At 43.6% G+C, this 13,951-nt stretch overlaps 1 protein-coding gene across 1 annotated transcript in view; it reads right to left on the reverse strand.

Moving 5' to 3' along the window:
• The window catches only part of LONRF2 (LON peptidase N-terminal domain and ring finger 2), a 40,629-nt gene that overhangs the window by 20,331 nt on the left and 6,347 nt on the right, over positions 1-13,951 (reverse strand). The gene's annotated exons all lie outside the window — the stretch shown is intronic.

Genomic DNA, 13,951 nt, shown 5'->3' on the forward strand with positions numbered 1-13,951 from the left:
AAGGCTGGTCAGCCCATGCCCCAGGTTGTTGGTTTGAATGGCAGCCCTGCCCCCCAGCACATGAATCACTTCTTCCTCTCCCAGTCTTGTGCCACAGACAAACTTGCTGACAGCATGCTCTTCCCTGTGATGGAAGGTGTTAATAAGGTGCTGAACTGCGTCAACCCCATTACCAACACCTGGGCAACACCACTGGCAGCCATCCGCCCAGCACGTCTCAAGCCATTAGGCACCACCTCATGCCCCTAATGGTCCAGTCAATTCTCCACCTCCCTGCCACAACTTCCCCAGCTCAGCAAGGACACTGCAGCAGGCTGCGGCAGCATCCTTGCAAAACACACACTAAGTCCCAAATAATGCTCTGCTTTTGTTCACTAGAACAGTTATGTTATTTTAGGTGATGAGATTTATGAGAGATTCACTCTTGGTCACTGTTGACCTTCATGTACTGGGAGAGGCCTCCGGAAGGCTGGAAGGTGGCTGCTTGCAGCTAAGTGCAGTAATCCTTTCCCAAATGTGAGCTGGTTAAAACTGTCAGAACTGGTAATAAACTTTACACAAGCTCTAAGGTGTGCTGAGACACAGTATCACATTTCTGCAAATTTTAACTTCACATCCAAACTAGCTCTCCCAAGGCTTTTCCACCAAGTGTCACCTTATGCATGTTCACACACAGGGCTCCTGTCTCCATACCTCTCCTGCTCTCTTCAGCCTGATTTGGCTTCACTGTTTGGATCTCACTTCAGCACCAGCATCCTAAACATGCCCTCGGTAAGAACACATTGCCCATACACAGCCCAGGTACAAACACATCTGCATGGACACAGGGTGAGTACAACTGCTGCAGGTGCCACCACTTATTAAATTCAAGCACCTACCAGGAGGGATGGCCCAACACCACATCCCCCTCACACCTCCCCCCCCTTGGGCTGATGCTCCTGCTTGTGCGGCAAACCAGGCTCATGTGCTTGCACTGGGAACCAGAGCAAAGAATCAATTGACTGAAAGTTAATTCAATAGCTGTGGCTGTTGTTGAGGAGGACATAAAAGCCACACTAGTCGTAATCCATAGTCAAAAAAGGTAGAAAGATTTTTTATTTTCTCTACTGCTATTCTTATACCTGTTCACAATGGCTGTGGCCTAATTTAAGATTGGCTGCTTAGCAAACAATGACAAGGCTGTCTAACAATGACCATTCAGGCAGTAAACAATCAGCTATACAAGTAAAAGTATAGTTGCTACATATTATCCACAAGTTCTTCCTTGTACACTCTCAATGTCCCACAAGAAGAACATCCTCCCCTTGTGTCCAGAACATCTTCTCTTATTGGTATCTTCTTAGCCTTCTCTGTGAGTTTTACTAAAGCTGCAGAATTTCACTGTAATATTCTCACAAGTAAATTCTGACTCTGTGAAAATTTCAGTCCAGCTATCAATCTCATCAAATAGCAACAAATAAATAGAAAGGTTTAAGAGGATCGGTTTCCCCTTGGCTAGTTCACTGTACAGCCACGCAAACTTGAGTGCCAGGACACTGGATGAGAAGGAAAGAAGCAGCAAGGAGTGTTGCCTTTTTTGGCTGTAGCGTGGACTGACGACAGATATACTAACTGCAGAACAACAGATCTGGGCTGATGCTTCCCCACTGGTCTCAGACAGTGACAACTAGAGACTACACTTAAAGAGCTCTAAAAAAGCTCACATGTTAATAAGGTGCTGGGGTTCTGTGCTGTTTTTTGCTTGTGTGGTTTTGTCATGGTTTGTTGAGGGGTTTTTTTAACTACTACACGTGCAGACTGCTGCATGGAGTGACCCACATTTCTACCTAATAGTTTTTTAAAAGACGGCAAGTAAAATAAAATCGAAAGCAATTAATCTAAGATCTCCAAGCAAGTTTTTTTTTCTTTTAGCAGATGCTCAAATATGAAACTATTTAGTTTAGCTGCATTTGAACAGTAAGTAATGCATACTTTGTATTTCCATCTTTGTCTGCTCTAGGGTATCCAGGTTCCGGGTATGCAGAGGGAGGTAGAAGCAGCAAGAAGTTAGGTACCTCAACAGAAAGCAGGGTGTGGGGTGGGGAGGTATTTCTGGCACCATAGGGAAAGGAAGCAGTATGAGATTAGGGGGCAAAGCAAGTCAGCTTGCTGCTTCTGTTCACTACTGCACATTTTAACCACACTGATGCTTTCCAGCACTCTTCAGAATGGTTCGTACATCCAACAAACCCAGAGAGAGAACAGCTTCATCAGCTCCTTTTCAGGAACTTGTCTTCAGTGCAAACGTTTTAAGCAAAAAAAAGCCATCGCAGAGCACAACACTGCGGCAAAGGCTGCAGATCCTCCTGAAGCACAGTCCAAAGGGTCTCACAATATGAAAAGAAAATAAGCCAACATGGAGGCAAGCCAGAAAAAGCTACATGTACTCAGGGCTCATACCTCTCCTTCACTGAGACTCAGAAAGCATAAGGTGTGGCCGGCCCATCTTAATGAGTAACTGGCAAGGAATGTTTAGTTAACTGAGAGAAAGGATAAAAAACCCCAACAAACCAAACAGCTTTGCTAAAGAGAACAGCATTTATGAGGCCATACTGTAACAGGTCTTCTACAGGGAGATGAAGTATCTAGACTAGATGCCATAGCTAGAGTGGTGCCCAGCCACCTCCATTCAGGCTCACCTCCCTCACAGAGCAAGCAGTGCAGCCTGAAATCTTACTGGCTCTACACCCAACCAATGCATTCCTAATTCCCAGCCTCCTGCTATCAGCAGGACTGTCCCAGGAGGGTCCACGTCTCATCAGGGCAAAGCTAGATGGACTGAAACCTCATTCTTTGTCAGTGGAACTGAGGCATCAGCTGGCTGACTCCAACTCAGGGTGCACGTGGAAGTGGGACGAAAAAGTGAATATCCAGCTGCAGCCTAAATAACTACAGTGTTTCTTGTAAGCGCCATGATATCGAGTTGTTCCATGCCACAGTAAATGCTGTGATGAAAATAATTAGTCACAGAAGGTGGCAAGAGAGGCCTTGAGGGTGTACAGAGTTTGTGAATACTGCTAGATGCCAGTATACAAGGATGCCAGTGTTCAAGGCCAGGCTGGACAATGCCTCGAGCCCCCCAACCCAGTGGTCTAGCGGAAAGTGTCCTGGCCCATGGCAGGTGGGTTGGGACTAGATGATCTTTAAGGTCCCTTTCAACTCTGTAACATTTTGACTCTACAGTATTTGCAATTAAAAAAAAAAAAAACAACCCAAAAAACAAACCCAAAGAAACAATCCCAAAAGAAAAAACTGCACAATAGTAGTCAAAAGTTTGTTTTAAAATAAGGCACTCATTCTCTCTTCTGGAGATAAAGAGCAGGGGGAAAAAAGATTTCTTTTATGAAATGACTTATTATTTCAGGCCAAATTAAAAAAGAAAAGTGTAGAAAATTTTACTGTTTCCACAACACCAGCAGATGGCATTTTGTGAATCCAACTCCTCCTGGGAATCCACAGCTGCACAGCAAAATTTATGTCCTTGTCACCATCAGGGATGCAGTACTGAGGCTCCCAGGATCTGCAGCTCCAGGCAGCTGGGACACAGAGACTTCCTCCAAGACACAAGTCCTGGAAGTCTTCCCAAGCATCTCCCTTCCCCCCAGCCATAATCTCACTGTACCAGACAAATCCTGGCCCATACAGGGCCCAGAACAGACATATGTTTGGGTCTTTGCCTCCTGGACCCTCCTTTGGACCACCAAATATTGCCTATTCTGAGTGTGGTTGTCAACTTGGATTTCTCCAAAATCAATAATTTTCCTCTCACACCACCTTTGTGCTCATCTGCATGTTTGTTACGCTGTGCTTTTACTTATGCAGAAGCTAACACCCAAAATTACTTTTCCAGATATGCCCAAGTATTCAAGCTTTTAAAAAAACTATTCTGTTGAGTTTGGAAGGTTGGTAGGACAACAGGGCTCCACAAAATTTCCTTGTGCCAGGAAGGCAGTTAGAGCAATTATGAGAATTTGCCCAACTGAGCGCAGATGATGATAGAAGTTTTACTGTAATAAACTACACTGCCATTTCTTCCAGGAACTCAGAACAGAAAGAACAAGCTTAAAGTTGCTAGAACTCTCTAATTCTCCTTAGCTAACAATTCTTTGTAGAAAATCGCATCTTATTCGCACATATCTCAATACTAAGCACATTTCCTTGAAGGCATGAGCAGAACTGAAACAGTGTCATCACAAACACCTTTCAGTCTTGCTTTTAAGAGTCAGCCTGCACAGTATTTCAGCAGAAACTTCTCTCACATTTTAAAGAAACTTCTGCCCTGGAAAGAGAAAGAAATTTGGCTTGTTTTGCTACATTATGCATTTAGTTCTGAACAATCCAGTACTGAAAGCCTTTTAATAAGCTTGAAAAATAATATGAAGCATGTATCTTCATTTCAGTGAGAAATTAGCAAGTTCTAGTAAATAACTGAATAGCAAATTAGCTTTTCTCCTCCAAACTTCATGTAAGCATGACAAGTCCACACACAGAAAATGGAGGCGCAGAATGTTTGGTAGGGGAAAAGGGGGTGGCAAAGAGAAAGGGGCAGTTTAGATAAAATAATTAGCAGAAGTAATAAAGACATTCAAGACATTAAAATAAAACTTCATTTCACAGCAAAGATGGAAACCAGGGTCAGCTTCCCAAACCTGATTATGGAGGGCAATGAACATGACCACATACCTGCAATCAGCAAACCCATGTTTTCTAAATCATCAGTCTACCTTAACTGGATTAACAGCTGGACTTCAAAAAGTATTCATACTTTCTGAATATTATGGCTTTTCTTCCTTGCATTTACATCACCGGCATCTTCCTGAAGTGATCAAAGACCCCAGAGAAAACATGCAAGAGCTTTTAGCGCACAGAGAATGCAATAAAAGATGGCTCTTCCTCCAGAAATCTACTTGTGCAACCAAGCACCCTTCCACTGCACTTACAAGGCAGGCACTTGTGAACAGTACTCTGCAGGCAAATGTAACACCCATTTCCCCTGGGGGACCAAGGGATCAACACTGGCAGACAGTAGTGTATGGCCTTAGGAACTCTTGAAATAGGCTGTGGTGAGGATGAGGAGCTCAGGGCACCACCATCCTCCACTTGGAGCCTGTGCCACCAATTTTTAGGAAGATGTAATTTTAAGATTGAACTCATTTCTTTCCAGCCTCTGTATTTTGCTGTCCAAAAGCCCAGGCTTAAGAACACAGATCTTGCAGTGTGCTGAACAAAATGCTTTAGATTCTAAGCAGTTTTATTTCAGGCTCAGTAAGTCCTCAGCTAGGAAGCTCCGTATGTTATTTAAAGCTGGACTGTCATCACTGCTAAGCACAGCTAATCACTATACCCACCATTACTCAGGAGAAACACTGTGAGGGAAGTTGTATGCTACCCAGAAGAGCTGCTACAGATGATGCAGCTAACTTTGCACCCTCGCTTTTGTGCTGTACCTTTGGCCTCATGAGGCAGAAGCATGCCAGACCAATTACATTAATGTACAGTTTAGTCTGCATGCCCACAACTCCAAAGCCAATGATAACCTTCTTCCCAAACCCGTAAGTCATGAATTGCAGCAGAAAAGTCCCAAATTCAAGAATGTCCCAGCACAGAGTTAAGTGTAATATATTAGACCATTGCTCCCTCCTATGCAAATCCCAATCTTTCAACACTCTGCTAGATGTCTGCTACTCTTTCCAGGTAATATAGCATGAAGCAACACTCCCTCCCAGTATTTTCAGTTCCCATTCTACCCTTTGGACATTTGGGCTGCTTCACGTGATGTACCCCAAGTCCATCTATGGCCTCTTGGCACTAGTATAATAAAAGCAGTAAGTACACAAATATGACTCATTTTTCAATGCTTACTAATTCACCCAGGACTTAGTTCAAGGCTGGGAAAGGTTTCCTACCAAGCCTCAGTCAGAATGGAATTATCCTCTTACACAGCAGGTACAGAGACTGCCTCAAATCAAGATATCTACAGATCGAAGTATGATATAACAAACAAGATTCAAAATCAAAACCAAGAACCTCAAGGGGTCAACCCCCTGCCAGATGTCCAAAGCACCCAAGGAAAAGTTCTGACCCGCCCAAAGAAACAGGGACCTATGCTAGGTGCACAAGAACCTGTGACTGCAAGGAGACTCCAAAGACACCACTGTAATTCGCAGACAGGCAGGGCCAGCCAAGTAGGTCTCCCACGATCACAGTTTAACAAGATAAATTTACAGCCAGATATTCTATCATAAAACTACTGTCACCAGCGACAACCTAGTTGCCTTCTTTGACATGATTAGTACATAAGCTACATTTCTACAAGTTACCCTTCAGGTCTTTTTAAGCTCTTTTTCCAGTTAAAGCTTGTTTCAGAATTTCTGACTTTTGCAAAAAGGACCCTCTTCCTTCTCAGTTACTACCTCACCCCTTCTGTCCTCAAATAGAGTGATCACTTACTATATTTGCAAAAAGAAAAGAGTACTGCAATATCCTACTAATTTTAAGATAAGGAAGCACAAGTCAGTTCTATAAATGTCTTCTCTCAAAAGCAAAAGACATTCTGTTATACTTTATCAAAGAAAAAAAGAAGAGTATGCTGTTTGAAGAGACTTCAAAAATTCTTCAAACTTTGATAAGTACATATAGTTCATTCTCGAGGATTGCTGAAGTAGTTCAATTATTTATAGGAAATTACATCTGGGTTACATACATGAAGGGGAAGGGGAAAATACAATTCTGTTCCATTTAAGATGGGGTAAGTTACATGAGCAATATTAATTACTTAAAAAAAAAAAACAACACAAAAAACCAAAAACCCACAGCAAGACTGTCTACTGTACAGCATGATGCCTTCTTCCCTTCACCAGTGACGAATAAGCCTCCTGATCACCTTGGCTCTGGTCTTGCAGCTTGGCAAGAAGCAGACCCTCCTTCAGCAGACCCTCTGCAAGAAGGAAAAAAACTTCCAGAGATCCAGCTACAGGACCTGAGCACTCAACCACAAGCTCTGTACAAACCAAGAGTAACATGAGCTTCCACTCCAAACAACTTGACATATTTCCAGTGGTGACATATATGAAGTATCTAGTACTGTTTTTCAAGCACTAGTTCACAGTAAAACGGGGGAACGAGGTGGGGTGAGGGAGGCACTGAGGGGCAGAACTCTGCAAAATATTTCAAGTTTAAAAATAATGCTAGGATGACTGCAACAGTCTCCAGGTAACCTTGACTCCTACTTTTACACATTCTTCTGTCTGTGTAGAACAGCACAAAGAGGTTTTGGAGACACACTTTAAGAGGATTCCAAGATATGATTTTAAAGATGGATGGGAAAGTTCCTTTTTTAGCACAACTCCTCTAAGCAGCAAGCAACTACTATTTTTTGTAGCAGGTAATTTCAGAAACACTACCTCTCTCATTCTTCTTTTAAAGTCACCTTCCTTTAGGAGATACAAAATTAAATATTCTTCTGATAAATTATTAAAATGACTGAACCAGTTGCTGTTGCAGGAGTCATGACAGCTGTCTACCATGGCTTTTCTGTTGTTTTTGCTAAATGGCTGGTACAACATCAAAGATTTACTTCTTCACTACTTCAAACAGGAAAGTGTACTCAAGACCCTGTGAGGAAGGAAAATTTGGCCAACATCCTTTTTACCATATCAGGAAAAGACAAACGATCTTATCTTTTAATAGCAGCCTCCTAGAAATGGTGTACAAAAGAAGAGCCCATTAAAGTGTTCTAATACATATAATTCACATACAAGTCCATGTAGACACTCTCTAGCAGTATTCTTCAAATGAGACTTTGGGGCAAACGCACCATTAATGAAGGCACAACTTTACAAAGCAGCAGAATTAATAAAACACATACGATGGCATCAGCCACCTCCATAAAAATTTAAGCACAGCTCTCTAAAGAGAGTTCAGTAGCTTCCCTTTACAGACCGGGACTCTGCTTCTTCTGACCCTGACCCAGGACTAACAGACGAATCCATCACCAGTCAGGGCTGCAGTAGGAAAGCACCTGAAAGCTGTTCCACCAAGTCCACCAAGAAATTCTGATCATCCTTTCTCCCTTATCTGAAACAACTCAGACATAGGCATGGAAGGAAAATGCCCAAGCAAGTTGTAGAAGTGGCTGCTCCTGGTCAACCTTGACAAGAACCTTTTTCCCATGAGAAAGTGCGTACCAAAGATCATCTGCAGCCATAAATACCTATGTGAGAATGTTTCAATTAAGTGGCCCAGAACACTGGGCCGTGGAGGCTCTGTGGGATGTGTGAGAGTGTCCGAGATAAAGTAGCAAGAAACATGGGTTCTGCCATTTCTTTGTATGATTGGTTAGTCTCTTACTTACTGGCTGCATAGCTTTGATTCTACAATCTGTAAACAAGAATCCTATAAATACTCCTGTGTGCTCAATAGAGATTCTGTTGACTTAGAACAGGGTCCATGTTTTTTCCAATCGCTTACACAAATTATTTCTGGGGCATGGCAGAATACTTGCCCATACTTATCTCATAGCTGTAAGCACTCAGTCTAACTCCAAGAATGCTTGGCTTGAAGTTTTACCTATGCCATGCTCTTCAAGAAGGAGTGCAACCCCACAACCTGTCATTTACCTGGCAGGAAAATCTACAGCAATTGTTCTTGAATCAACTTGCATTGAAGGTCTGTAGCTTCCCTTGTGTCTCTTTTCTACTGCCTCCTGGCCTGCCCCACCCCCTTAATTCAATTCTTACAACGAGAGAATGTGGAAAGCATCAGATAAATCTCCATTAATTGCTTGACCACAAAAGTAATTAGTGTTGAGCAGCCACAATAAGCTTTCTTTTGGATCAGACCAATTTATGGTGCTCATGCACTGGGATGAGGGGGGAGGGTTCTCCAACATCTGTCCAAGAGAAGCAGATTTTCCTCTTTCCACCAAAGCTCAGGAAAGCTCCTGCATTTTGTTTCTAGCAACACCACATCCACCACCCCGTGGGCCAGAGGTCAGTGAGCAGCTCTTCACCCTGGGAGATGGAGCATCCCCAGTGCCTACACAGCAGCATCTCCCCTGCTTGCCTGGCAGCACTGCTACTTCTGATGCTGCTTTGGGCTTGGTACAAACTCACTTCCTCTCCTTGGCCTTTCCTACACCATCCTTTATCCACTTGAAACAAAGATCCACATAGATGTATGTGCAAAGGAGCCTTTTCTTCCAAAGTCCTCTATGTCTTTCACTGTTTTCAAAACTGTGTGATAGAGTTGAGCTTTATCTCCAACGTGCTCATTCTGAAATGGAGGGGTGGTACTAAAATCCTGGGCAATGTGAGGAGCTGCATGCATCAGCTATCCCCCCCTGCCCCAGGACAATCATATTTCTGCTCAGAAACAGCCCATCACACTAGAAGTAAACAAAACCTCTTTGAGTGTTTGCTGAGCTCTTACAGCTCTCCAGAATCAATGATCTTCTCAGGCCTGATAAACTTTGCAGCAGCGGGTAATTACACACTGAAGCCAACATGTCTCACACAGAAACAGGGTGTCCTGGAATGCCAGTGTCCAAATAGGATGTGTGCCACCCTGCTGGGACCCCACTGTACAGCACACAGCAAGCAAACAAGAAACTGCTCCATCACACCAGAGGAGCCAGGGCAGAGTCACCCCTCCACACCCAAAGAAGCTCATTCAAGATTAGGGTCAGGTGGGCACAACAGGGTCACAGCCCTTCCCAGCAGAGCCACAGCCCTGCGGGCAGGCTTGAGAGACCACCCAAGACCTGCAACTGCTGACACAGCCCAGGAACCAGAACTGCTACAAACCAGCAGCAACAGGAGCCACAGAACTACACCCCTGGGCTTTGTATCCCTGAGCAGATGTCTTCAGACTTACTTACAGGAAAGGCACAGGATGCTAACAGGCTGTCTCGATACAAAGAAGGGCACAGAGAAATTCTGGCTTAAGGTATGACCCAAGACCACCCCAAACTTCTCACACTCTGCATGCATGTTGGCTTATGAATGTACCCTCACTCAGAGGATAGCTTCATCTCTTTTAGAGATGTACTTGAGGAAAGCTCTATTCACAATCTTCCCAATGAAGTAACAGACACCTGTTGCCTCTGTAACTGAGAACTGCTTTGGAGAAATAAAAAAAAACCAAAACCAGAACACACTCCCAAAAGCACATCCTTAAAATACAATAATTTGTCACTGAAATTGAGCTTACATTAACTTCAGGCACACAGCTTAAGGAGCCTGGATGTAAGGAAAAGACTGTACTCCTCCCAAGCACAGTCCCTCCAAAGAGTATCTCCATCAGAGAGAGCAGCAGGTGAAAGAAAAAAGGGTGCAGAAAGCACATACCACACAAAAAGACCCAAACAAACAAAAGAAAACAACCCCACAAACAAAGCAATCCTGCACACATATATCATATATTTCAGTTTAATTAACTTAGGAGTTCATACAATCAAAAGACTAGTTAAAAAATAAGGGATGTCAGAGAGGAAGCCCACCTCTGATTTCCACACAAATGAAATTCAGAAAGCTGGGGTAATAGCCATGAGAGCAACATTTGGACAATACTTGATATTACGATGGCTGAACACCATAAAGCTTGGCACAAAAAGTGATCCATCTGGAAACAAATGGTTTCTTTCAAGCGGCTTGACATGTGCTTGCTTTGAAGCTGTGGTAATTAGATACCTTACAATAATGTAGGATCTATTCCAATGTCTATAGCAGCAAAAAAAAAAAAAAAAAAGGCAGTGACTTTGTATAAAACAGAAGAGATCACATCTCAAGACTGGAAGGATCAAATAGCAAAGCTGATTTTCTTAAGAACAAAAACCCCTACTCAACCACACCTGAATCCATAGCAGACTGTGAGAGTGAACATGGGAGCAGCAGTGCTGTTGTAGATGTCATTGTTAAGGACAAAAGATGAACATACATGCTAAGAGTATGCATTTGCAAGACTAACTAGTTCAACTAGAAAAAGTTGACAACATGAAGGCATGTAGACCTCTTCCTAGGCCTGAAATACGTACCAGACATTTCAGATTGCACCAGGAACGTAATTCAAGAATTGAAGCACCTTGAAAACTAAAGTGTGAATCAGAAGAGAGAAGGCCACAATCAGAATGAGCAAAGTGATAGGAAAACTTGCTTTAATATTGCATCACACAAGGCTAGTTGTTACAAATGGAGTAGGAAAGTATTCCACAAAAAACACCAGTAAAAATATCCCACTGAAGTGCACGTACTGCCAAGAAACCTGAAATTTTACCTAACTTTATACCACAATTGTATAATCAATGTGTTCATGTGCCTTCAGTCGCTAAAAAGAAATTTTAACGATACCCAGGCCCTTTACACTCAATAGCAATACACAAGCATTTGCAGGTTGTAAAAAAAGTTATTTTCTCACACATTAGAACTGTGTTCAGCCTGTAGTAGAGGAAATGGAGGGGACACCTCACCGCAGTCTACAGCTTCCTCACAAGGGGAAGCAGAGGGCCAGATACTGATCTCTTTTCTCAGGACCAGGGATAGGACCTGAGGAAACAGCATGAAGCTGAGTCTGGGGGGGGGTTAGGTTGGATTTTAGGAAAAGATTTTTCACCCAGAGGGTGGCTGGGCACTGGAACAGACTCCCCAGGGAAATGGTCATAGTCACGAGCTTGACAGACCTCAGGAAACATTTGGACAATTCTCTCAGGCACATGGTGCGACTCTTAGGGCTGCCCTGTGCATTTAAGTCACCCATATGCTAACATTTAAGTACTGAACAGTTAGAAAAGAGCCATGGGGTTTTCTTTTTTTTTTCTTTATTTACCAAGATACTTGGCTGGAAAACAAGAAGGCAACTCCAGCATGCTGAAAAGCAGTACCTGATAAACATGTGGCGAGAATTTAAGAACATGAGACTCCTACACAGCGGTTCAATTTGTGAGAAACAGCACCGGCATGCAGAAAACATCAAAAAAGATGACGGGCTGGGGGCATGGGCTGCCCTTCATCAGCAGGAATTCAGATCCACTAAAGGATCCTTCCCCACATGTCTAGGGAAGTTACAACACATAAGCCTATAGCTTTTGGTTTTCAAAAGCTAGCAAGACACCTGTTATTATTTCCAATTACAATTTTATTGAAAAGAAAAAATTTAGTGCCACTGACAGAGTGAAGACTTTCTGAACACATTCCCAGGCTGCTTGGAAATCACTAAAGACAGAAATAAGGACACTGCAAAAGAGTTATCTTGAGACCCTGATGCAGAGCAGCCATAGCTGGAGATTGTACTCCAGCGACAGGAAGGGGAAGGAGACGTGCTGTGTGAGAACACCAGCAGCACACTGCAGTCTTCCCTCTCCTTTCACCCCCATGCAGACACAGCAAGAAGCAGAGACAACAGTGAGAAAGAGTTCTCTAAAAAACTCTTCAAACATAATTTCATCGACGAGATGCTATTTTCCCCAGCAGTAGTCTGAACCCAAAATATTAGGAGGCTTCACTACTGAAAAGTCACCGTATCTACCAGTGACCTACATTAAGCCTCTCCCCTCCCTCTGCTTCACCTTCCTTCTTGGGCTCCATCCTGCCCTACTTAAATAGGGATTACTTCAGCTAAACCGTGTAATAGTTTTATAGGGACACTCAGCTAGGACTGAAAATTTGTCACATCTAGCTGGAAAAGTAGAAGAAATAGTTTCTGCAGCCAGCATCAGCTGTGAGGAGATAGTATGCTATGCTATCCCATCCCAAACTCTTCGATCTCCAATGCCTACCATGAAACTGTGGCAAAAAATGAAAGTGAGTCAAGGACTAGCGTAACAGTGAAACTGTTTCTCTCCACAGCAAAAGAAACTAAAAAAAAAAAAAAAAAAAAAAAAAAAAAAAAAAAAAAAAACCAGAGCCATTTATGCCTGCGTGTAACAATCAGGATTAAGGAAAGCAATTTTACTCAATGCAGGGAAGGAGCTCATTCAGAGAGGAGCAGCACAAAAAATCCCTACACTTATCTTTCAAAGACATTTACCCGCAGGATTTCGTCAGTGTTAAAACGACGGAGGCTTTCTCTCCGCTTCCTCCTCGACTAAACCGGACATCCATCGCGCTGAGACCGGAGGAGCGGCAGATCCCGGGGGATTTGCCGAGATCCCGGCTCTCCCCAGCTCCACGCCTCTCCGACATTCACGGTGTTGTACCACCCCCACCGCTCGCAGGGCAAACAAGCCGGGCGCACGCACGCACACATCCACTACTACAAGGCTACAACCGAGCGAGCAGGATCCACCTACTACTCGGAGCAGAGCCTGAAAACAAGCTGGTTTTGATAAACTAAGGCTGCCATCGGTTTGGCAGAGGAGGAAGGCAGGCATTTTTATTTAAAGCCAAGCTCTTCAGAGAACGTCCTGCACACAGAAATACTGCGTACCAACAAAGAGGCTACACTGAAAACACGGGCGGACCATCTCTCCAAGGCTAAACGCAAATTAATCTGAAGTATTTTGCACACTGTAAGATAAAGGAAATTTTCTGAGCCTTTACACCTACTGATATCTCATTAGGTGTTTTCAAAGCTTTTCTCTTGCTGAAGGTGCAGCTGCACGTAGCTGAATGATTCACATACTCATTTCTTCCACGAAGCCGCGGCGGGGCTCAACACGACCACTACGGCGTATCCTACACTAAATGATGGCTTCCCCATAAATAGGAAAGCGGGTTTGCTAGAAATACTGCATAATGAGTCATCGGCAGCGAGCAGCTAAACACCAGGCACCTTCAGAGCAAGGACAGAAATACCAGTGGAACAAAAATAGCCATTCACTGGAGCGGGGGGCGGGCGAGAGGAGACCCGCTGGCAGGATTCCCGCTCGTAACCTCCCCCAGGTGCCCTCTACCACCATTCACCGCAAACCCCCTCCCCG

This window comes from Corvus brachyrhynchos, unplaced genomic scaffold (genome assembly GCF_000691975.1).
Source record: "Corvus brachyrhynchos isolate BGI_N302 unplaced genomic scaffold, ASM69197v1 scaffold83, whole genome shotgun sequence".
Lineage (NCBI taxonomy): Eukaryota > Metazoa > Chordata > Aves > Passeriformes > Corvidae > Corvus > Corvus brachyrhynchos.